The sequence below is a fragment of the Podarcis liolepis genome, assembly GCF_965112155.1.
Source record: "Podarcis liolepis genome assembly, chromosome: 9".
Classification (NCBI taxonomy): domain Eukaryota; kingdom Metazoa; phylum Chordata; class Lepidosauria; order Squamata; family Lacertidae; genus Podarcis; species Podarcis liolepis.
The window spans coordinates 51,439,098-51,465,804 of record NC_139564.1 but is presented as its reverse complement, the minus strand read 5'-3'; the positions used below and the strand labels follow the sequence as shown (position 1 = coordinate 51,465,804).

Here is a 26,707-nt window from a genome sequence, read left to right as displayed (position 1 = left end):
CAAGACATGCTGCTGGGAGAGTCACACGGCCTGCACCTCACTCTCACCCAAAATGGCCACCGAGATCTCGTGAGAAAAAATGGGGTGTCCTGCCTTGTATTCCGTTTCTTAGTTACACTTGAGTGTGATGCTATAAATTCTAGGCTATAGGACAACCCCCAGGACTCACTTTTAATACAAAGTCTGCCCATCTTCACACTGCCTAAGTTTTAAGATGGTGAACGGTTTGCTTGGGAAGAGATGTTCTGTTTCTCTGATCCGTTCTGCTGTGTGGCAGAGAGCTTGATTGCATCACATTCTTAGTCTCTCTTATTTACAATATTTTTAAAATACAATGCATGTAAAGAGAATTGACCTTGTTAGAATTAAGGAGCAATTGTTTGGCAGCACGTTCAGGTGTCTCATTAAACAATAGGCTTCTGTTTGGTTTATATGCTGATTTGCCCTGTATGTGTTATTAACTGTTAAATAACATTGCTACTGAAGGAGCATTTTACAGGTGCAAGCGAGGTATCCCAGGCTCTCTGAGAAGCTTCTGATGCAACCTCAACATACCTCTCTAGCTCAAATTAAAATCCAAGCTAGAGAATAACTTCTGGCTCTTCCAGCCAGCCAGTCACCCCAATCCCTGAAACCTCCTCTTCCATTCCCTCTCCATTTACTGGGTGGGAGAACAGGTATGCCCCAGACATGAAAAGTTCAGATCCCACTTTTCTTTCTAGAGTATGGGTGGCCCTTGGAATTTCCCAGGACCTACTGGCACTGCAGTAGCAAGGCACGCTTCTGAACTTGGAGTAGCGCAGAAAATAAACAAAAGTACCATAATTTTTCGCTCTGTAAGACGCACCAGACCATAAGACGCACCTAGTTTTTGGAGGAGGAAAACAAGAAAAAAAAATATTCTGAATTTCAGAAGCCAGAACAACAAGAGGGATTGTTGCACAGTGAAAGCAGCGATCCTGCTTGCTGTTCTGGCTTCTGGGATAGCTGTGCAGCCTGCATTCGCTCCATAAGACGCGCACACATTTCCCTTTACTTTTTAGGAGGGAAAAAGTGAGTCTTATAGAGCAAAATATATGGTATTTCTGAAATTATGGGAAACAGCTCAGTTTCATTCTTCACCAGTGTGGTTTGGGGTAGGAGTGATCTTGCTCGACACAGTCGTTCTCTCTTTTCAAAAATCACATTTCATTTCTTCAAAAATGCATGGGCCTGTTTCAGAGGTTCAATATGCTGTAGTGGTTAGAGTGCCTGACTAGGACCTGGGAGACCAGGGTTCAAATCTCCACTCAGCCACGGGGCTCACTAAGTGACCTTGGACCAGTCAGTTTATCTCAGTGTAAATGACTTCATATGGTTGTTGTGAGGATGGAATGAGGAGGGGGAGATTCACACCTATCACCCTGAGCCCTCTTTGGAGGAAAGGTGAGCCATAAATGTATTAATAATACAAGTAAATTAAATACATTGAAATATTTGTTTGCCATTCAAGTTTGTAAGGAGCACTCAAACTACAGCTTTCCACCTTGGGTATCATGGCAAACTGAATTGGCCAAATAGGTGGTACTGCAGTAAGCTGAGCTTGTAAGGAGAAGAAAGTGACCGGGGAGAGGGGTAGTAGGTGGCAACAAAGATGTGGCTCATTCAGAAATATGTCTGAAGTAGGACATCAGTCTCTCGAAGTCCTGTCAGCCATATTCTCTCCATATTGCAGATGAGGATGTGAAAAGTTGATAGAACAGTCACTCGCATAAGGCCATTTGATAGGGTTTGTGACGGAAGTGAAATTTGAGTCTTGTCCTGCAAAGATCACATCTCTCAGACTTGGTATATACTGCTCAGGCTGTAAATAGCAGCATAATGTTAGAATCAGGGCATAATCTAAGGATAAGGTTGCTCCTTGGATGCATAACACATTATCTTAGCATACTACAAAATTAATTGTTGACTGTGAGTTAACTGAGGAAACCAGAAGCATATGTGGTGATAGATGTAAAGCTGTGCTCAAATGAAGACATTTGACGACATCTGTGCATGTTCCTGTCCAGAATTAATCAGTTGCAGCTAGATTGGTGTTGGCTGTGATTGTTTTGGAATTAATCAAAATGGTGTATTAATGATTAACCAGTGCCACTGAGGTAGGACCGAAATATTTCACCCCTTGCTGTCAACTACCTATTGCATACCTATAGGTATGGAAGTTTACAAAGCACACACAACATACACCAGGTGGTGCAGGTAAGATTAACTACATTCAAGGGTCTTCTAAAATATATCCTGTGAAAATAATGACCTAAGTAATGGGATCTTGTCTAGCCTATACAGCAAAGATTCCTTAGAAAGATATGTGTGAAGAATGCCCCAAGTTTGATAGGCCTTTCAACATAAAGATGCAACTGTATAGATATACTCACCAGTAGTTCCACTGACTTCACTGAGCTTTATAAGTTCCTTATGGACTGTTTTCAGATGACTTGCATGCTTCCACATGCATGAAGATTCCACCTGCTATATTCAGCACCTAGCCAGAAGAGAAATTGTTTTGAACTAAGTTTCTGCACTATGATAGTTCCTTATACATATTATAAGCCCACTGATAACAGTGGTCATGCCTGGCTTTGGACTGGAGTCATTACAACCTCAGGATAGCTGACAGTAAAACTGTGCATAAAATTGCATATCTGTGGATACATACCAAATAAAAAATATATAAGCTAAAGCTTTGGGCTTTTAAAGGCTAGAGAACACAGAATGTTTGTTGACTTTCCCCCAGTAGAATTCCAGATCCTCCTAGTGTTCCTATTTTCCAGGGACATCCCTGATTTAGCGAAGCCATCCCAGTTTCTGATTTGATCCCACTTTTCCTTAGGATGTCCCTATTTTCATTGGAGAAATGTTGGAGGGTATGGAGTTATCCGACCCCTGAGCCATTGGAAGCCAATCTTGTATAGGGAAGTGTTTTTTTAATGCTTAATGTTTTATTATGTTTTTATATATGTTGGAAGCTGCCCAGAGTGGCTGGGGCAACTCAGTAGGATGTGTGGAGTATAAATAGTAAAATTATCATTATGGAATGGGACGTCCCTATTTTAATAGAGAACTATTGGAGGGTATGGAATTTTCTTAATTTTGCCGTGGTGTGGTCACTGACTTAACAGCTGAATATACATTAAGAAGAGATAACACATATTTCCTTTATCAGGAAAGAGTATTGCTTCTGAGTGATGAGTTTCTCCAGCTTAGATGATAACTTACAACACTTTACGTTAACATGAAGAAAGCATTCATTTGAATTTCATTCCGTCTAATTTACAAGAAGAAAAGTCCCATCGCCACATTGTTTGTCTGTGCTCTGGAAGGCCAATTTTTGTTTTGTCCCATTTCTCCTCAAAAGCAGAAACTCTGCTCATGAAGAATGCCTCCATATATATCAGTGGCATTGTTAACCGAATGGTAGCATGTAGAACTTGACAATAAAAATGTACTGCTGCTTCCTGTGAGAGGGAGGCGTTCCAGATACACTTGAAGTATTTGTCGTTGAGGTGAAGCCCTTGCAGGGCTGTCAGTGGGATATTTGGCCTCAGCATTCAAAATGTCTCTGGCCGTCTTGGGGCTGTTTGATTTACAGGAAATTGTTGGGTGGGGGCTACCTGGACTGTGAGCATGATTTTAAGCACAATCCCCTCTGCTCAGTGTGAATAATGTAATGTGCAGTTTGGCCCAAAGCGAGTTGTGGCTAGTGCACATGTGCACGCATAAACAACATAAAGCCGCCCCTCAATTGTAAAATAGCCGCAGTGATTTAGAAGGGATGGGTACCAGAAAAATGAGGACAGCGTGGATGTATGAGTTTGTAGCCCAGCAGGGCTTGGTTTCTAAAATTCACCCTGAACACACTTGGATGTCTATCCCTCTGAAATTTGACAGCCTATGTGATTTCTTTTCATTGGCAGCACACACTGCAGCACACAGAACATTTTGTAGTTCTGAATGGCTCGTATATAATCCTTGTCACCTCGCACCTATCTTTTCTTCTCTCCTTTGTCCTTTTTGGGTCACTAGCAGGAATAGCCAGTCATCTCTTACTTTGATCCATCTTTCTGAATTGCCTCTAAGGCATTGTTAGCCTGGCACTGCCTTCAGGGTTTACATGGCATTGTTAGCCTGGCGCTGCCTTCAGGGTTTATAATAAAAGCTCATTTTTAGGTGTCCCATGCCACGTTTATAGCCTGAACACGGTCGCTTGCAGTTAGATGACTTTTTTAGACTTCCTGATTTTACATTTAAGATCCAAATGTGCAAATACTGACTTAACACAATATTTACTAGGTATTCTACACAGCCCTGATCCTCTACCCGGACTTTGACATTCCTTTTCAGAGGGAACAATGGATGCTTTTCTGCAAGATGGCAAAATGATCTCCCTTTTACTTTGAGGCCTAGTTCTCACAAATAGTAGACAACTGACCTGTTTTCTGAACTGTTCTACTTAGATGAGGGAATTTATTTATTGATTGGTATGCTTTCCCTGCACATAGAAAACTGATATGTCAAGACAGATGGCTTCACTAGACTCCTCCCTGGTATCTACTTTTCTGTGTGCAAGGATTTTACATATAGAGGAGTATTTTATATTGTGAGCTATCATTGGCAGTCTGAAGTAATGCATTTGAGAAACAGGTTGGCCACCTTATTGTTCATTGTGCCTTAGTTATGGTAACAAATGTCCAGATTCCTTGAATATGTCCTTTGAAACAAATCGTCCTTCCCATTGCTAAGTAGAATAAGCTTTTGTGATTTCCCGACATCTGCTCCTTTTCTTATCACCCACAGCTTTGAGTGTGAATCCAAATAAGTGGATGCAGAAGGTACTTAATAGAGCATTCAGCATTCCCTCCTAATAGGGAAAACCTCTGTTGTGCTTGTCTGGATGAGAGACAGAGGACAGGAGAAAGGGAGCCAGAGTGCTAAACTATAGGTGAGGTACCTCTGGACCAAACTTGCACCCATCCTCTACTCAAGCTGAGGAGGAGAGAGATGACAGCCATAATCAGTTGGGCAGCCTTCTGTCTAAGGAAGGATGCCTTTGAAAGTGGGGATCAGCCCACCTGTCAGCAACCTAATCTGCAACTTCAAAGCTTCCCACAGCTTAGCACCTTACCATCTGAGAAGAGAAATGAAAGTGTTCATTGGGCCAGCTGCCAGCTAACGTGATCTCATCTATCAAAACTGTCCCTACAGAAAAGATCTATTGGGGTCCCCTGATTGTTACCCCACCCTCAGACATGTATTCAAGGAAATTACAGGAGTGAAAACATGCTATAGATGACTGCTTTGGTAAACGGTTCCCATGGCATCTGTGGATACCCACCAATATCTTTTCTCAGGGGAAAATAGTTATTATTGGGCAAATTCTTTAATTCAATGCTTCCATGCAATTTAATAAATACATGCAAGGGGGAGAAGGCGTTTGCATATTTGGGGAAAATATATTAAGAAATGAAGGTTGTCATGGAATGCTCAGATGACACCAGTCTGAAAAATAGAAAATAACTTTATTATTTTTCTTAAACAAGAATGTATCAGGATGTTACGGAAGTTGGGTCCCAGCCCAACTCTCTGCCAAGTGGTAGTAAGATTCCAGGGGGCTCCTGGCACTCACCCAAAGCAATCTGTGTTTCTTTGGAGAGTGGAGAAACGGCAGAGACTGTCTTAGCTTTAAGAAATATGATTTATTCATATATTTACACCTTCAGTCTGCATGGAGGGAGTCTGAATCTTACAGCAAGAGGGGCTTGTTCCTCACAGCAGTGCAGCACTGGAGTTAAAGGCATCTCTCCCAGCCTTCATCCAGCCTGCTCAAGATGGATCCCAGTCTTTTTTTCTCCCTCTTCTCAGCACACCTTGCTCTAAAGTCTCTTTTTTTCCCTGTCACTTGAAATACACACCCCGCCACCATGGCAACCTCTATCTGCCCAGGCCCAGGATTCTTCCTAGATGGGCCATCAAACCTTTTTTGTCATGTTAATGCCTCTATCTCACGTGAGGTACTGTCTTGGAAAGGAATCTTAGCCTGTACTTTTCCACTGGCCTGCAATCTTCCCTTCAATATTGCAAATAATCAAAATCTTACCATATATTAATTTGTAGGGTTTGGCCCCCTACCCCCAATAGATAACAAGGAAACTCCTTGACACCATCCAGATATAGCTAAGTCCATTGCCACCAGGTGACTAAGCTATATGATGGATGCTATCCAAACAGGTGATTTAGGAATAGTCAAGTATATCCAGAAGTTCTGTGGTTGCGTTAAAAAGGTCTGTGTTTCTTTCTTACTGCTCTGGAACACTACCTTCAGGTAGTTAAACTTTACAGTCATAGCCTACCAGTGTCATTCGGCCAAGAAGTCATATACCAAGGGCAAAAGTCTGGCTTTGAACTTGTTCCTAACAAAATTATATTTCTATTCACGATTACATCATATGATAGTGATGGGGAGCCTGTAACCGTCCAGATGATGAGGAACTTACATCATAAATAACCATTGGCCTTGCTGGTTGAGATTGATGGGAGTTTCAGTTCAAGAACATCTGAAGGGTCACAGCTTCCCCATTCCTGGTATGTTGTTTTCTCAGTAGCGCTATGGAAATGGTGGTTGCAGAGAAAAGCAGGTGTGTCTAAGCCCCACTGACAATTCACAGCACTTACAATCCAGTCCTAAAAGTGTGCAGCTTCAACAGGATTTCTTTGTTTTATCACAGACTTAAACACAAAATTAAAACTTGTGTTCTATTGATTAAGCAGGCTTCATAATTTGTAGACCGCACCCAATGACACAGCCTTCACAAACCTGATTCCATCCAGATGTTTCGAGTTACAGCTTCCATCAGCCCCAGCCACCAGAGCTGAGGCTGATGAGAGTTGTAGTCCAAAACTTGAAGGACACTATGTTGGCAAACACTGCAATGATGGATGGGATCCAGAGATGACTTCCATGGGTGGAAGGGCCTTTCCATGTGTGCAAGACAACCTCACTGATTTCCACTGATTTCCCCATTCCACTGCAGCCCCCTCAGTCTCTCTGGAGTGGCTTTTTGGGTGGTATGGGGAGCTGGGGTGGGGGGAGAAAAGCCCTCTTCAGCAAGCAGAATTCTACTTGTGTGGCTGCAGATCAAAAACTATATTATTTACCATTTGCTTTGAAGCAGAGCTGTGAAGATCCCAAATGCCTGATTATTCAGAAAACTAAACAATTTGATTGCTGACTCTTAAGCATTTCAATTCACTCCTAGGATTTTCAAATGTGTTTCGGCTTATGACAGTATGCAGAAAGGAGTTGCTTGTTTTAGCTGTCTTCTGCAGTAGGCAGTCATGAAGTAGGTCAGTTTTACTGGACTTAAGGACTAGATTTTGGCATTCAAATGTCTCCAATTTTATTTTTTATTTGCTTTGAACTGTTAATGGGAATAGTTATAACACCCTTTCAGTAAGTGGTCTGTTGCCCACAACAGTCCAGCTGACCCTTCTTTATTTATTTACCACCACCCCTCTGATGTATACACCATTCAAGATGACTTAGATCAGTTAAAAGCTGCAATTTGATAGTAAAACCATAACATAATTAAAATACAATAGAGATCAGACATGACAGATTAAAGTAGTGTCCTAAGCATTGCAGAAGCTTGCTGGAATACAAAAAAAACACCAATTGTTGAACAGCAAAAGAGGGGACCACTAAAACTCATGATGTGATGCGTTGCACAGCTTCGACAAGGAAGTCTTCTCTGATCACCGCAGCCACCCTTCCACCATAGGTGTAACACAGGGAAGGACGTCTCCACCAGATCTTGGCCAGGGAACATGTTGAAAACACCTTTCTTACCTTCTTGCAGGAGAGGCCCATATTCCACTCATAGTCATACGTGCTTTCACAGAAAGAGAAACAAGTGCAAAGGACCAGGAGTTGGTCTGTGGTGTGGCAAGCTCAGGAAGTAGCCTTTCCAAAGGTTTAACTTTAGTATAAAACTGACAAGGGAGTGCAAATATGTGGGAGGATCTAGAACAGGGTTTCCCATACTTGGGACTCCAACTGTTTTTAGACTACAACTCCCATCATCCCTAGCTAGCAGGACCAGCGGTCAAGGATGATGGGAACTGTAGTCCAAATACAGCTGGAGACCCAATTTTTGGAAACCCTGTTCTAGGTTCAGAGGGAGCAGAGGCACCAATCTGAATAAAATGTTGGGTAACCCAGGTAAGCCCTGCCCTGCATAATCGATCACAAGATATGCTGCACACACCTGATCTAGAAGGTAATGGCAAAATGATTGCCCATAAGTGGCCAGCCTGATGTATCTCGGTATTCTCAAGCAGAGTGTGAAGGTGATAGCTCCTCCCTGTTTCTCCCCAGCATCTGGCATTGCAAGGTATGTTGTCTGTGAATGTGGTTCTATTTTGCTATTATGGCTAACAACAGATGGGCAAATGCAGGTACGACTGACTTAATACTTTCCCAAAGGCTTTCATATTTTTGCTAAAACGTTAGTATTATCAAAAATGGCAAGCAATATCAATAGCCTTGCCTAAAACTGGAGTGGGGAGCCGTTGGTCTTAAATGTTGTTGGACTACAAATCCAGCTAGCCCTGACTAGTGACCATGCTGGCTGGGGTTTATGGGAGTTGTTATGCAACATCTAGGGGGCCAAAGGTTCCCCATCCCCATTTTAAAACGTCGGGTGTAGCAAAATATTTGGCAAGCAGTTGTCTAGATTTAAGGGTGATGTTTCTGGACTTCTTTTTTGGCATGGCATGGTTTTCAGAGTTATGGAAATCTATCATGTCCTGGAGACAGACAGGCTGGCTGCAAAAATTTTAATAATATTTGCGACCTATAAAACATATTTCTTGAAATCGAGCAAAAGCGAATAATTATTGTGGGCAGTTGCTGCAAATGATTAACTCACCCCAAAAGCAGTGCTACTTAACAAGCTTGGTAAATGCTATCAAAGTGACAGGTAAGATAGATTTACAGCAAAACAATCAAGTTGCAAGACTGAATTTTGTGCCGCTGGTAAATGAGGGGATCTGAAGGTGGATGGAAGCTGTCTGCTTGAGGAGACTGTTTCAGGGAAAGGAAAGAAATATAGCTCTGCAGAGCATCATACATTTGTTTTTTCTTGCATCTTGCTGGCTGGGACAAGAGTAGCTGTCTCTCCTTAGTGTGGAAAAACCCCAAAACAGCAGTGTTGAAGGAGAAGTGGAGCAAGCAGCCCAGTGTAGTATTTAGGGCTGGAATGAACAGGGGTAGTTCTTTGAAAAGCGGCTAGAACTGGAACTTGTTCCTTGGTGAGAGAGAGAACAGGGAATTTCTGTCTTGTCCAGGCAAGAACCAGCTGCCTGTCTGCATACAATGGTACCTCGGGCTACAAACACCTTGGGTTACAAACACTTCAGGTTACAGACTCCACTAACCCGGAAGTAGTACCTCAGGTTAAGAACTTTACCTCAGGATAAGAAGAGAAATCGTGCGCTGGCGGTGCAGCGGCAGCAGGAGGCCCCATTAGCTAAAGTGGTATCTCAGGTTAAGAATGGTTTCATGTTAAGAATGGACCTCCGGAACAAATTAAGTTCTTAGCCAGATGTACCACTGTATTTAATCCAGGACTCATTCAATCCTGAGCTCTTTTACTGGATATCTTTTATGAATCTTGATTTTACAACTCCTGTAACAAGCACATATATTTGAATGATCCATTGCTTAACTGAGATTGTCCTGTATTTTTATTTTATGTATTTATTTTTACATTTATATCCCACCTTTCCCTTTTTAGAGTTCAAGGAGGTACATATCGTTTTCTCATTTTCCCCATTTTTATCCTCACAGCAACCCAGTGAGGTATGTTAAGCTGAGAGTGAATGGTTGGCTCAGAGTCACCCAGTGACCTTCATGACCAAGTAGGGATCTGAATCCTAGTCTCCTAGATCTTGGTCTGACACACTAACCAATACACCTTACTGGCTCCTGAGGCATTTCCTAGAACAGATGTAGCCAACATGGTGCCCTCCCAGATGTTACAGACTGCAAGTCCCATCATCCCTCACTATTGGCCATGCTGGTTGGCACTGATGGGAACTGTAGCCCAAAACATCTGTAGGGTACTATGTTGGTTACCCCTGTTCTGTAAAGTTTGCCTGTACTTTTAAGAGAAGGAAGTTGTCAGTCACATGGACAGGAAGTTGCAAAATTATTGCATGGGTTGGTTAATAAAGCGCTGTTTGTGTTTGCTTTTGAAACAAAGCTTTTGGGCATTACTTTTCAAACAACAATAATGTTGCAGAACCACTCCAAAATAGGCAACATTCGATTTTCATTTGTGGTCTTGGTGATATTGATCCTTCTGTTGCCATTCTGAGTGCATTAGATGAGGAATGAGCTGAACCAGAAAAAATCTCATCACCCAGTTTTTTTTATTTTTCCAGTTTTAAGTTTCGTATGTCCCACATATGTTAGTTAATTTTCATTTGCATTCTTGTGCACACTTCTCCAAATAAACACATTTTTGTAAGCAATTTCCCCTAATACAATCAGTGTTTATTTCCAGCAATATCTGCATTTTTTTGCATGCATTTTCCTCTAATATACACGTTTTGTATGCACTCTTTGGTTGGAGAGCTGCATCACAAACGCTGGAGAAGTGTGAATTTTGAAGGGTTCATTCTTTGGTTCATAAAGTGCAAATTTGATGGGTTTGCATTAAAATGTGGACCGAGTAAATTTCTCCCCATCCCTTGATATGAGGATCAATGAGCTAATTTTCTACCTAGTGGAAATAAAAGTCCTGTAAAGGGCACTGCAAGATAAACTGTTAGAGATGAGGGTTGTTTCTTGGTGGTGAAGGGTTTCCCAGTTAGGAAAGATGTTTGTAGAGGACATCCAGGAAAGTTCTCTGGCATGATGGCATATAAGAAGGCAGCAATTTCTGTTCCGACCTGTATTTGCCCCACAACCATTGCTGGTTTCTGTTCCATGGCAGTTTGAGTAAAGGTAAAGGGACCCCTGACCCTTAAGTCCAGTCACAGACGACTCTAGCGTTGTGGCGCTCATCTCGCTTTACTGGCCGAGGGAGCCAGCATTTGTCCGCAGACAGCTTCCGGATCATGTGGTCAGCATGACTAAGCTGCTTCTGGTGAACCAGAGCAGCGCACGGAAACGCCTTTTACTTTCCCACTGGAGCAGTACCTATTTATCTACTTGCACTTGATGTGCTTTTGAACTGCTAGATTGGCAGGAGCAGGGACCAGGCAACAGGAGCTCACCCCATCGCAGGGATTCGAACTGCCGACCTTCTGATCGGCAAGCCCTAGGCTCTGTGGTTTAGACCACAGCCCCACCCGCGTCCCTCGCAGTTTGATTATTACTACATTATTCATCTTGCTATATCTTCTACTTAATGTAAGTTGCAAAGTATTTACCTAACTTACATACATTTCGATGCAAGGGACATGTCAAAACATTGTTTTCATTAATTACATTTCATTTGTGGACATTAAAAAAACAACAACAGTAATGTAAAAAAAAAAATTGATTGTATTCTCCTGACTCATTTCCATTCCTGGCCATTGCAAACGGCAGCAATTTCTTCTTCCTTTTCCATTTTAAATCTCCCACATCTATAATGATGGAATATTCGGGGGGGGAGTCTAATTAATAAGTTAGTGTTCTTTATTCCCCAGTGTGAAAATGGTGTCTAGACTGATCCTCTGAAATCAGGAAGTTGAGGGTTTGAATCTCATCTTTTCCATAAACTTACATAAGCTGCCCCGCACCTCAGCTTCAGTCACCCCATTTACAAAATAAGTAATATTGATTTATTTTACAGGATTCTTTCAGGATAATGTACACTAACCATTTTGAACAGTCGAAAGTGTTATATATAGACACAGATATTAAAGTTGTTCTTGTTGTAATGTACCTGATGAGTATGCTTACCACTGTATCCCAACATGAAGAAACCTTCAGCAGTTGTTCCTTCTCTGCAGTAGTGAATAGGTGGGCAATTGCAATACCAATTGGCTCCTCATTTCCCTTGTCACATAAACGCTATAGAGTCAACAATCATTCTTAGGTCACTAAGCATTCAAAAATAGAAGGGTTGCAGATTCCAAACATTTTGTTGCAAACAGGAAATAAACTTCTGGTTTCCCTTTTAGGAAGCCAAGTGAGCCAGTGAGATCTAAAAGCCTTGGAAGCAAAATAAAGCATATAAGAGAAAGCTCCTCATTCAAAGAATCTGGGTTGATGCTATTAAAAGGAGGCACAATATTTACAGTATTTTCCAGGCTGGTCACCCGATCCAAGAAAAATGAAGTCAATCAGGGTTTATTTCTTGTGCAGCATGCTGCTTTAAATTGTCTGAAAACTGATTTTGCTCAGCATTGCAAGTTTGAATGTGGAATCTGAACAGTGAACAAAGTTGTTGTGAGTTTCCTGCCTGTGTACTTTTCTGGTTTCTCTTATTGCAGACAAACCCGTCCGGTGCTGAAAATAGCTCAAATGCTCCGAGAACAGTAGCTGCAGCCAGCAGCTGAAATTCTTTCATGCTCTTATCGCCCTCTCTTTTCCTCTCTATTGCAGGTTCTTGTTCTTCAGTTAAACTTAGACCTTTACAGAAGCTAAACATCAAGAAAGGACTGAGTTAACAAGATCTTGATGTACAAGAACAAAAATATTAAAATCTCCTACATCTGAAAAACAAGAAGACTCGTCTGACCGGTAATTTTCTCTTTGTGTGTGTGCTTGTGTGTGTGTGTGTTAGGGATTTACAATTTCATTCTGCATTCATAGCTGGCATTCCTTGGTCATTAATTAACATACTGTAAGAACCTGCCATAGAGAGTTGGTATTTCTTAGAGAGAGAGTCTCTTTGAAATCTCAGCAAGCTAAGGGTGTGCAGAGGCATGTGAGATTTATGCTGTGTATTGCTAAATAAATAGTAATTCAGAAAATTTAATGAAATGCTAATTTTGTTTTTAAGAAAATAATTTATTTTTCCTATTAATTTCTTTGGTCTGGTAATTGCCTTTGAAAAGGTCTGAAGCAAACTAGTCAGTGACTTTCTTTTTAAATTGTTTGCTAGCTTTCAAGTACTTGAAACTCGGAATACTATAATTTGCTGCCATACTCCATTTCTCCTGGAAAAAAAGGGAGGGAAATAAGGGAATGTAATTGTATATTTTTGAGTTGATCTGTATTTCCTTAGTCCTTGGTATTCTGATACAGTAAATGTTCAGAATTCATTTCAGTATCTGCAGTGACAGCCGTCGCCAGCCTTCCAATGACAGCCTGAAGTGGGTACAGGAAAAGCTTTATCTCTTAATTTTGCTGGAAATATACTTGCTATGGGTTGCCGCCGCCGCCTTCTGCCTTCAGTTTATTAATCTCTTCTCAACTTTGCCTTGCAACTTGCGTCTTGAATAGCAAAAGTATATAAGTAGCTCCACTTGCCTTCCTGAAATCCTTCGGTCGTGACCTGTCCCTTTTTTTCTGTCAGACTTCTTGATCTGACCACTGTCCAGCTGCCATGATGAAGGGTTAAAGCTTCCTTATGCAAATGTTCTGTTGGCTTTGAAAAAAGGCACCCACCTTAGCTGAAAGGTTGGTGGGTAGACTGCCAATTCCCAGGAAAATGTGGATGAAGGAAATTGTTGCTAGTTATTTATATCCTGCTTTTCAAACTAGTTTTCTAAAGGAGCTTCACAATAAGAGCATAACAATAAAGCACAGTATGCAGATAAAAGCATAACAGCATTTAAAAACCAGAACAGAGAAATAAAAACAGCAGAAATCAATCATAAAGCCCTTTATGGAATTAAAATGTTTTGTGAATTCATCTAAGAATAGGAAGGGTGGGCTTATTAACCTCCACCCCTTAGAGAGAGAACATCATATCAACAATGCCATCACCACATAGTTCTCATCCCTGGACTCTTTGACTCGTATTGTTGCTAATGATAAGCCAGAGGGCAAATCTGATGTTGATTTTAAGGCTTGGGTCATTTTATATGATAAGGGGCATAACGTGCAAATCCAGAAGGGGTGTGATCTCTAGTGAAACCATTCAAAAGAAGATGACTATTTTTCAGAAGAAGGTACCATTGAGAAAGAGCTGAAAAAGCTTAAAGATACCTTGTGTCCACCCTACAAATAGTAGTAGTCTTGTAGGTACTTCCTCTTGTTTTTTGTTACTTTCATAGTTGGACAGACCTGTGACAGGGGGAGGAGAAACTGGCAAGTGTTTTGCACACCATACTGCAAAAATATGATTATTACTTACAGGGGCAGAGCAAGGTGGGGACAGACCGCCCCAGGTGTCATCACCGAGGGGGGTGACATTTGGCGTGCCACCCACCCACGACTCCCGCCTACCTGGAGCCGTCGGGAGAAGGGGGTAGTTGTGCTGCTTTGCGTTGCTTCGTTTTGACAGCCCCACAGGCAGAGAAAGGACGGGAAGGAGGCAAGCAAGCAAACAAGTGGAGGGAAGGAGAGAAGCAGAAGTTCTCTCAACTCAGGGCCCAAACCCTGCAACCCCTGAAAAAGCTTAACAACTTTGGTCAATCCTTCCCTTAAAAAGCTCAACAACAATGACAATGGGGAGATCACAGCCGGTCTTTTTATACTGTGAGTAGATCGCAGTCTCTTGGGAGTCCAACTAGATTTCAGTGGCAGGGAGGGGGGGTGACAAGAAATGTTCCACACCGGGTACCGCCTGACCTTGCTACGCCACTGATTACTTATTTGATTTCCTACCTGCTTTCCACCCTAAATTCCCTTTGCTGGTTACAGCAATTTAAAAATATGATATTAAAATCAGTTTAAAACAAATTGCAGTCAAGAGAATAGGGTGGGTCCTACAAACATATAACTCAGGTGTCAAAGACCAGAGTAAAAAAGTGAGTCTTCAGCATGTGGCAGGAAGAACATAATGAAGTTGTCAGATGAACCTCTGTGGAGAGGGAATTCCACAACTTTAGGTGCTGCCACAAAGAATGCCCTATCCAAGCCCCTGAACTTATAAAGGTGGTGGAACTGCTAAGAAGGCCTCCGCTGCTGATCTTAATATCCAAGAGGGTGGGGGTGGGCTTTAAACACTAATGTGAGCACCTGACTGCTGCATTTTGGAGCAAACTGAAATTTTTGGGTCATCATCATTGGCAGCCCATGTAGAGTACATAATAATAATCCAGTCTGGAAGTTACCAGAGCGTGGAGTATTAGTTTTAATGGAAATAAAATTTGAATTAAAAGATTTTGTGCCAAACAATGTCTTCTACATTATTCTTTTCTGTTTGTTTAATATTTAAGTACCCTCACTTAGTTCACAAAAACCAAATTACATACACTTAAAATTCTCCTCCAATTAGAACCAAGCAATGCCAAATTGAAGTCTAAGCTTGCATATTTTTTTTAATATATCAAACTAATATTGCTCCTGCAAATAGGGGTCTGTAACTGAAATGTTGATGTAACCTGGAATCCAAATACTATGAACACAGCACTGTAGTTCTTCTGAATGAAGGAGAAATCTCTGGAGAGGAATGGAATGTCTTTCTTTTAGTAAATATACCTCTGCATTCATAGAAAACAAGTGGTAACATTCTGTGCAGGTTTCGTCTTTGACAGTGTGTTCTTTGTTCACCTCCAATGGTGGTGTCAAGTATGTTAGTGAAAAAGTAATACGAAATTTCCCTATTTGCATTTTTTGTTTAACTTACCTGTTTCACTCCCAGGGAACACTGTAAGCCTTCAAAAGCTCAGTGCTATGAGTAAAAGGAGTACTTGGCATAATTGACTTTGACCCATTTTGGACAATTATTCTCTGCTTCATAAACCACGGTTTATTAAGCCAGGAATGAGTGTTGAGTTGAGCACTCCTGGCTTATTTTCCTGGTTTGTTAACCAGCAATAAGAAAGATTTCCCTGATTCAACCATAGCAAGGAACTCTGACTCAATACAAGCTAGGATCTTTTCACTGACATCTGATGTGAAGGGTGGGAAGAGGCAATTCCTGGCTTAATAAACTATGGCTTTATGAAGCTGGTAATAATTGTCCGCACTGGGCCATTAGCTGAATAAGACTGCAATGCTATGTACTTAACCTGAACACAGAATGTACTTTTGAGTAACCATGCAGAGGATTGTAAAATGAACTGCCTCCTGTGTTTTTATAAATATTCAAATGAGAAAATGCACACATGTGTGTTTTATTAGGCTATTGACAATGAAAATGCCACCTCATCTTGGAATGTTTCTGAATTTAGTTTCCAGTGTAAAATTAATACAGTCCATTGTAGAAATATTGCTTTCAAAAATGTATTGCTTCTTGAAAATCCCACCCCTCTGATCTGTCCAAAGCATCTAACATACGTATGGAGCTCTCTTCACCCCAAACAGCATTTTCAATACAAAATGCAGGTTCATATTAGGTACATCTTGTTCCAATTGCAGATTTGCTTCTTTCATTGACATGAATGGAGTTGCTTGTGGCTACTAGAGCCTTGTGTGCACAGTGGAGTCTGCCCTGGTCTCTGGATTTGGGTGCATGGATGGAATCCAGTTTCATAGAACTCTGCCAGCATTTCCCAAACTTTGGTCTCCAGCTGCTATTTGACTACAACTCCCATCTTCCCTAGCTAACAGGACCAGTGGTCAGGGATGATGGGAATTGTAGCCCATCAGCTACAGCTAGAGACCCAGGTTTAGGGAACCCTGGACTACATGATTGATAAGATAGTTTGGAGGGAAATGGGAAGGATAGATAAAGGTCCAATGAAACCTATCAGTAGCTAGGACTCACAAGGCTTAGGGATTGCCCACACCTTTTGCCCCACTCTTTCCAGACATGGGTCCGTGAATTGCCATTTGCTCTGATTCAGCTTTAAAGAGTAGAGTTTGCGGGGGAGGGAGCTCAAAAAAATGTATTTAGGCAAGAAGCTTAAAGCACTAGCTATGCCTGGAAAGCATGGAGGACAGGTAAGTGTGGATAAGCCCTTAGTTATGAAATATAAGTGTTAAGGGGATTAATATGGAGCATGTGCATGAATAATGAAGGATAAAATGTCTTTGAATTTATGCATAGTGCAATTCCCTTAGTTTAAGAAAGCACAACCAGCTTCTTTCACATAATTTGGGGGAAAGAACTCCCAAGTAAGTGGCTGCAACATTGAGGAAGCTTGAAACTTGGGGGGGGGGGAATTAACACAAATAAAGCATTGAGGTCAGATCAATAGTTGGAAATTTACTGCTCATTCCTTTGTATAAGTTAATAGTTAATGGAAGAGAAAATAAATGTCAGAGAGGGGAGTAACATTTGCTTACATTGAGGAATACATTGTAGGGTTCAAAATTGTGTAGAAAGAAGGGAAATCTCTTGGTTTTAAGGGGTAAGCTATATGTTACAGATCAAATGTGTGTTATGAATTCACTGGCGTGACTTTCTTAAAATGCATACAAAGAAAGCACATTCCCCCGCTGGGTTGGAGATGAAAACAAATATTATTTCTGTTTTTATTTATTGTAAACTGCTCTGGGTGTTTTTTATATAGAATGGATTAAATTAATAAACTAAATGAATGGCACTAAACTTGGAAATGGAGAAGATGGGAATTAATAAACAAAGCTAATGAAACATGTTTGGAGTGCCATAAGGGAAAAGCAATTGTGTGTTTTGGAGCTGTGGGATTTGGAGCCGGTAAGCAGTGAGGAATGGTTTACACAACTCCTTCTCTTTGCTGGTGCTTCATTTAAAATAGTCACTCACTTTGCAGCTTGCTTGCTTGCTTGTCTGTCTGTCTGTCTGTCTGTCTGTCTATCTGTCTATCTGAAACATCTCTTGGGGCTTCACACATGTGCTTTTTATAAATCACAACTTCCTACCCTCTGACTCTTGTCTCCTGGCCAGTCCAGTTCCTCACAAATCACTGACTCCCTCTCCCAAGTCACACTCCAGCCTCCCTCCCCCTAGTGCACACTCATCATCCTGCCACTCCCTGACAGCTGGTATGGAAGAGAGAATGAGAATGAATGAGTATGAATTGGTATTGTGACAGGCGTATTGTAAGAGAGTATTGTTTTTCTCTTCATCTAGGGTTATTGAGGAATTGCTTTTCAGCTCATTAATTAGGCACTTTCTTGTACATTTGTCAACACGCACACCCTTCTCATTTCTTAATTCTCTGTCACTTACTTTCTGCGGCATATCTAGAAATAACACAGAGAGGAAGAATGCAGAGGGATGGTGTTCAGCTGAATCACTCTCTGGGTTTTCAGTGATGGAAATAACGTCTAGACCACACCCTATTTGTCTGGGCTTCTGACTTCTTGTTTCTGGGTAGCCAGTTGCTGTGCATATCCTACTTTTGGCCCCACTTTTTGAGACTCAGTCTCACCACCTACCCAGGTTCAGAAGAAGACGTGAGCATTGTCCCAGTTCCCCTCTGCACAGGGCAGAACCACCTCTTGTCTACATTGATTCTAGCAATAGCAGGTCTGAAATATTTTGATTTGCATACCCTCATTAGTAGATACTCAAGTGTATGATTCATACTACGCTGAATCAGTAGCAGAGCTACAGTTTGTTTTGAAACCAGAGTGCGCCCACAGTTTATTCCTACTCATTCACCTCCTATGCAAAGTCTTTTAAACAGCAGTGAAAATTACATAGTCGTGAGAGCTAGGCTGTATATTTGTAGTAAATGAGGAGCAAAATAGATTGAGTTGCAAAAGTAAAAGGGGGGGGGGGAATCTTCTTAAGAAAACAGTTTCCAGTTCACAGATGTTCAGATGAAGCCTTCTGTTGGAGCTCTGTTTTTTTCTCTTAATGTTGTTTTCAGGAAGCCATGTGTGTTTAACTAAGGGCGTGTTCAGGCTTTTGCCTCAGCATATGAGTGCTATATCTGTGGATGGGGCATAGGTCCTGCCCCCAACATCCCCTTGCTTCTTGTCCCACACCCTCAGTCCTGGACTTTCCCTACATTGAGTGGGGAAGCTCTGCAAAGAGCTTTATAGTGGGTAGAACACCTTACATGATCAGGGATCTTACTCTTTACCAGGGTCCCTGATCACATGGATGGTTCTACTTGCATTCAGGCAGGAACTGAGAGGGAAGCAGTACACACATTGATGTGGGCAGCAGCTTTGCATGCATTCTCCTGTCCACCCTTTGAACATTCATGTGAACACCTGAAGGCTTCAGGCCTATACCTACTACTCTGGGAGTAAAGGTAAAAAATAAAAAGTAGAGAGATGTGGCTGGTGCTGTGATCTAAACCACTGAGCCTCTTGGGCTTGCCAATCGGAAGGTCGGCGGTTCAAATCCCCATGATGGAGTGAACTCCCGTTGCTCTGTCCCAGCTCCTGCCAACCTAGCAGTTTGAAAGCATACCAGTGCAAGTAGATAAATAGGTACTGCTGTGGCGGGAAGGTAAACAGCGTTTCCTTACGCTCTGTTTTCCATCTCGGTGTTCTGTTGCACCAGAAGTAGTTTAGTAATGCTGGCCACATGACCCGGAAAGCTGTCTGTGGACAAACGCCGACTCCCTCAGTCTGAAAAGCGAGATGAGCGCCACACCCCATAGTCGCCTTTGACTAGACATAACTATCTGGGGTCCTTTACCTTACTATGGGAGTAAGCCCGTTGCATTCACTGGGGTTTACTATTGAGTAGGCATGTAAAGGATTGCACTGTAAAACTCATTTTAAAGGTTAACATACAGTAGTTCTCTGTGGATGCTGTTGTGCTGTTTCACAGCAAGTGCTAAGCTTGTTCATGCTTCACTGTGTGAAGGTTATATCCAGCACTTCTAAAAATCACTCCCTGAAAGCACAGTGCTAGTTCTCTCTCCAAGGTTTGTATGTTTTCAAATGTTAGCCTCTCATTAAATCATTAAATCATCGTTCATATTTGTCTAAAAAGTAGCGGAACATTAAAAATACATTTGTTCTGGTAGAGCTATTTCAATTTCCCATAGACTGGCCAATGGACTTAACTTTAACTTTGGGGCATACAATTCTTATTGCAAAATGATGGTGAACACAAAGCAGATTATTCAAAAGTGTTTATATTACAATGCATTAATATAATAACATATATTTGGAAATATTTTATATAATTTCATTTTTTAAGTGCTGAATTGTGGAAACAGGAGTGTTCATTTGTTTAATGAACAAAACTGCCTGGCAAACAAATCATGTTGCTTAATATGGTCAAAATGATATTTGCTTGTCCTTTAAACAGAGCTAGAGATCTCTCACAACAGCGTACATCTTATGCCGTAAGAGTCTCTTCCCAGAAACTTCCTTCTATGCCATTTCCATACTGGTTTGGAAGCCAGAACCACTAGTGTGTGTAGCCAATCACACAGTCCTTCCCATCCAGTCACTGCCCTCTCTTACACAAGAGTCTTACACAACTGGAACACATCCAAACCCAATGTGATTCTGAGCTTCCAAATGTTAAACAAGGTGGGGGAAAGAGCTATGGAGATATGATTCCTGCACTGCTTCAATATTATAAAAAAGGGCCTTAGATTACCTACAAATGTGAGTTCTACACATTGCCTTATGTCAATATTGTCGACCACTGGGCTACACTGGGCATGTTATCCTCCATGAAACATCACTGTGGTTATTGGTGCATTAATGCAGCTGTCTGAATGGCCCTGTTTTCCCTTAAATATTTCCTTATTCATGAAACAGCTGTCATTTTGCCTTAAAGAGTGAATAACCCCATAAATAATTTTTAACCCTCTGAGGTTAATAGAAAATTGGGAAAACCCCGCTTTCTGGGGATCATAAAATAAGTAAAAGCACACCTGTTAAAACAGAACCCTGTGCTTTGAACCTCCTTATACTGCCTACCACCTGATTCCACAAAGAGTCCATTGATTTAGCTGACATTAAGAATGACAGAACTGGGTTCATTTTTAAAAAAACAAAACACACCACCTAGATACTCTCTGAAAGTATCCTGTTTCCACACTTATAAATACAAGGTCTTACCCAACAGTAGTTCTTAAGCAGGTTTTTTATTATTATTAATCTTGTCAGAATATCTGTCTCCAAAGTGTGCTGTGGTTTGTAGATAGCTTTACAGGATATTTTAAATTTTTTAAATTCTCATACAGATGTGAAAGATTTGTACAGCAAACCCTTAATAAACACACACACACACACACACACACACACACACACAATATCATAGACGTCTCACAAGAAACAATGGAATGTTAGGGAAGGCTGGTAAATCTCTGAGCCAAGGCCATAGTGTGCCATCTTGGCTATTATTGATGGCGTTGCATTATGATATGTGTGCATCAGCATGGGCCAAGCTTGTTGAAAATGATCCATACTGCATCTAAATCACCCTGTTCAATACTGTGTGTGCTTTTGGCAACACTGGCACTACTTTTAGCAGCACCTGCATAGTGCAATGTTAGTGCTGCTGTCTGGCCAGCACTGGCTAGTTTCTTTCTAAAATACGGATAGGACTTAGCTGAGTTGTTTGCACCACTTAACAGTGGGAGCCACAAAATTCAAAATATGAAATCCACTTGTAATCTAAAGGATCTTCAGCTTTCCACACCTTATCGTAGCTGCCTTCAGTCATTCAGGGTGAATGCAAGAAGGGACCTCGCATGCAAAAGCAACCAAGCCCCGCCCCACAGACACCTGTGTGCACATTGGCTATGCCCCCCACTAGCCAAGGGGAAATCTGACTGTGTGGGTGTATGAGGGCAATGCCCCTTACACAGGGCCATGAATGCTGATCAGCGTGGGTTTCTGTCCTCATGGAGTGAGCCCTGCTTACATCTGCATGCACATAGACTCTCCTCAGACCAACTGTGACAGCATGTCGGCCAGGGGGTGTGACTGGTGTAGGTGTCTAGTGGGTAGGTAAGGATGTAGACTTCAGAGTTAAAGCTCTCACCAAGCCCTGATCCAACTTCAGTTCCTGCTGCTATTAATTATTATTTTTAAATAATTAAATGTAGCATTAATTGGGATATGCACAGGTGAAATGAGGTCTACTCGCACAATGGAGTTTTCCCCGTCCGTCCCCCCATGCCCCACAAACCTGGGTTTTCCCCCAACCCTCCAGAGAAGACCTAGAGGGCAAAAGGAGAGGAGAGGGGGAAATCTCATTGCACAAGTGGCCCTTGTTCCACTTGCACAACAATTTAGTTGAATCCTGCCTAATGGCTCATCCATGAACTTTCATTCTGAATTGCTGCCCTACACACACACAAACATACAGAGACAGTATTGGGGTAAACTTATTAATCTATCTCACAGATGTATTGTAAGAATTACTGAGATGTGTATGTGTGGATGTTGAAAAGCACTATGTAAGTCCTGTGCATGATTTGCTGTCAAATACCTAAAGATCTGAAACGGTTGTACCTGCTGCATCAATGCAGTGTAAACTTTTAAGGAATTGACTTAATGCAGTTGTATATATAAAAAGTCTGCTCTGTTCCTGATATTTAATAAACATTCAGTCTGTTAGGAAAGTACGGTAAGCCTCTTCTTGTGACAGCCATAGGTTTCTGTTAGCCTTAAAGCAGAAGAATGTGTACTTAACAATTATACAACCCAGTACTTTCAGATCTGACAAAGTGTGGCAGTTTCTTCTCAATTAGCTAAAACGCATGCTGTGCTGTAGAGAGGTCTTCCCAGTGATAAGCCTCACAGCTTGGTGACTGAAACTGACAAGAGGGAGTGAAAGTAGAATATTCAAGCAGTATTTTTAGTGCCTTATGCTGGGTTTGTATTATATTGGTACGTGACCCCATGCGCATCCAGTCATTGCATTTCATTCACCTAAGGGCAAACAGATGTTCCAAAAGCCTGTTGGCAGCTAAGCCACTTCTTGTCTATCGACATAACATTGTAAATGATAGCAGGTTGTGCAATTTATGGCCTGGCAAATCTCTGTCTGTAGCCATGAACAACCATATTGTTTAACTTCAACCATAGGCACCCCCTTGGTCCATGGCAGCTGGTGATCACGGACCTGCGAATGCAGAAGCAACACTGGCTTGTCAGAATAGGCACAACTTGAAACTGGGAGGCCCACAACAGAAAGAACAATGCAGAGACATCCAACATCAAAATATGAAATAATTATATGGAGATCTTATACTGAAAGAGAGTGCAGCGGGGCCGGCCCACCCATGAGGCAGGCAAGGTGACTGCCTCAGGTAGCAGGATCCACAGGAGCAGCAGATCTACCCTCCAGGGAATGCATTGTCTGCTGCTGCTGCTGCTGCCGCCACTGCTGCAGAGGAGCAACAACTAGGGTGCACTCCTTGGAAGTCAGATCTGAGCATTCTCAGCAGTCCCCACCCCTACCCAGGCCACCTCTATAGTAGCCTCTTGGCAAATAGAAGGAGCTGCTGTTCTCCTCCCACTCTTGTTCCCGATGTAGATCATTATTGTCCCCTTGTTCCTGTAGTAGATCTTCACTCATCCCTGACATGGGTGCATCATTTTGTGGTTTGCCTCGGGTGCCAAAATGTCTTGGGTTGGCCCTGGAGTGCAGCCTATCTGAAGCACACAGTATAGGGGAATAAAACAGTGCTCTGTTCATCTACACTAGCCTTCCCCAACCTGGTCCCTCCAGATGTTTTGGATACCAAATCCATCAGCCCTGGCCCCCAGCACTGTGCTGGTACACTAGGTTGAAGGGCATCAAGTTGAGGAAGGCTGATCTGTACAATTAACTGAGACACTACAAGAGGACTACTATTCTCTGAGAAGCATGTGATTTTAATTTTGTGAGTTTGAAGCTGGCTTTATGAAGTTTGATCACTGGTTCATCAAGTTCAGAGCTGTTTACTTCAACTGTCAGGCTCTCCATAGCAACCTTTCCCAGTTTAGTGCCCTCCACATCTTTTGGACTATGGACGAATCTACACTGATTGGTTATAATGTTAAAGATGTGTTATAAAAATGTGACACCAGAGGGCACTGTAGAGCAGCGATCTGTCAGCAATGGAAAATTGCATTGAGTGCTATATTACATTTTTACAGCGTTTTTACAGATCAGTGTAGATCCAGTTTATAAATCCCATCATCCCTGACCATTGCCAATGCTGGTGGGCATCGATGGGAGTTTTAGTTTTAAACATTTGAAGGGCACCGGGTTGAGGGGACCTGCTTTAGGGTATTAGGTATTGCTGATTCTGAGCTCTGTTTCCCAACATCCTTTACCTTGAGATTCAGGGAACATGGGACCTTTTCCGTTCAAAGACATGTGTTTTCCATTTCTGAACTATAGCTCTGAGTTTTAGGTCATCAGATGCAATAGTGATAATTTTATATAGCAATACTAAGTTTATTTCAGTTACAGAATGTAGGAGGCCCACAAATTCCTGAAATCGAATGCTGTAAATTTTAAATTTGACTGGGGTAGATTTCAAGTTGCGCAGTAAAGACCATGGGAAAAAATTGGATGTTGAAAGGGCATGCCTTCACGTTCCTTTGATATTAAGTAAATATACTCTCCTTGAGAAAAAAGTGCATTACTTCTGTAAAACCATCTTTCCTACTTTATATTACTAAAGTCACCAGTGGATAAAGTTCAAAGTAATAGCACTTTCCTTACTACAAGATGCTGTTTCAAGCAGCAGTATTCATCAATATTTTATAGTGCTGACTAAGCCAAGCTAGAAGCAAATTGCTCGTGCTCTCTTTGCCTGATGGGTTTCCTTGTCTTATCTAGTAATCTTTTTGTTTCTGATGGAAATTAATCAATCTTCACAAGGCCACAGCTAACTCTTGCTTTTCAAATCATGCAAGTGTTACTTCTCCTCCTCTTTTCCTAAATGTTTCTTTCTGGCACATTGCAAAACAGTTGTTTTTCCTTCTGTGCAGATATGTGAGACTAAGAGCCAAAATGGATGTAATGCAGGATTTGTTAATAGGATGTTCCACATTGGTGTTGCTGCTACAGTGTGTGATACTTACATCAGGATTGAAGTGCTGGTGGAAGTGGATTTTAACCTCTTTGCCTGTGCTGTATTTCTGATTAAATTCTCATGCCACCCAAAAGAACTTCTATTTGTCATGTGGTCAAAAATATTCAAGTATTACGTGGGTACTTGCATTATCAAAAGAGTAGCTGGTAACTAACTTCTTCTTACTAATTGATTTCCCACAGAACATAAGATGAGCTTTGCTGGAGCAGACCAAGAGTCATCTAGTCTGATATCTTTTTCAGCCCCATAGCAACCAGCCAGATGTTTCTCAGAAGCCAGTGGGGTGTTGTTTTTTTTAGCAATATACTTTTTAAAGGAATAATTCTTGCTGTTATTATTATTTTATACCACTTATACACAAAAATTACAGCCCACTTTTCCCCTCCAAAAATGAGTCACTCAAAGAGGCTTACAAAACACATTAACAGCAATAACATTCCTTCCTTGACTTCACTCATTTACCATTCTGGCATCTTCTTGAACATGGTGTGTTCCTGATCTGCGGTACACGATTCATCTGAACTTCTTTTAAAATGATTTTAAGAAACTTCCAAATGTCCTAAAGGAGCTTGGCCCTTATAACTTTCCTGCTTAACTAATCTCTTCATTTTTGAGGTTCTCTCTTCTTCTTCTTTTAAGTAATTGTGAGCATGTCAGACTTTCTTCTTACTTACATGTTGAATTTCACTGCAGTCTGGTCACTGTTCCTGACCCATTCAACAATGCTTACACCCCACATCAGGTCCTCAGGATTAACTCAAAGGTTGCCTCTGCAAAATCACAGATGGAGAGAAACAAACATGATCATTAGGTCTAATTAGGATCAAATATTTAGTAAGCTCTGGTAGCTGAACCTCGTGTACTCACGGAGGCTGAGAAATTGTTTGGGGGTAATGTGCTGTAGAAGTAACAACTGAAGTATGCATGGATGAATAAACCTCTTCAGAGATTTTTCACCCCTTGCGGAATGTCTTTTAGCTAACTAGAATTTTTTCATACTCAATATATTACTTTCCCACCGTTCTTGACTATCTACATCAAAATGCATTTACAATATAAATACATGCAGAGGAAAGTGTGAATTCTGTTGTCGTTTGTAAGTATAAGTATATAGCCACCCCAAATGTCAGAAAACAGGAAAATTAAATAATTACTACTTACATTTTCCCTTTAAAATGTTCGTTTTCATCAAGCTGCATATAAGTGGTAAAGAATTTAAAATAATTACTCGCACACACAAATATTAGTATCTCCCTGCTTATATGTAATTTATGTGACACAGGACAAGAGCTGGGCTGATATACAAAACAGCCAAGTGCTAAACTAATTTGGGCTCATCTGGAATTGCAAAAATCACTGGAACTTCAGATTAGTTTTGTGAAAGCATGGTCTTGGGTCCAAAAAATGTACTTGAAATTAATGCCTCTTTGGGACAATGCATAGCTTTTTGTTGTTGTTGTTAAACTGCAGTACCTTCACTGCCCCTCTTCCCATTTGTAAAGTGAACTACAAAAAAAGCAGTTTATTTTGTTTAAAGAGTTGATGCAGTTAATGATGTACCAAAACTACAAATACAGTGGTGTCTCGCAAGACGAAAATAATCCGTTCCGCAAGTCTCTTCGTCTAGTGGTTTTTTCGTCTTGCGAAGCAACCCTATTAGCGGCTTAGCGGA

At 41.4% G+C, this 26,707-nt stretch overlaps 1 protein-coding gene across 48 annotated transcripts in view; it reads left to right on the top strand.

Annotated features, from left to right (window-relative positions):
- The window catches only part of SORBS2 (sorbin and SH3 domain containing 2), a 184,527-nt gene that overhangs the window by 16,975 nt on the left and 140,845 nt on the right, over positions 1-26,707 (top strand). For all 48 annotated transcript variants that reach the window (XM_083459667.1, XM_083459620.1, XM_083459648.1 and 45 more), the window contains one exon: positions 12,635-12,772. The gene's annotated coding sequence lies outside the window, so the exon portion shown is untranslated. The remainder of the gene's footprint in view (positions 1-12,634; positions 12,773-26,707) is intronic.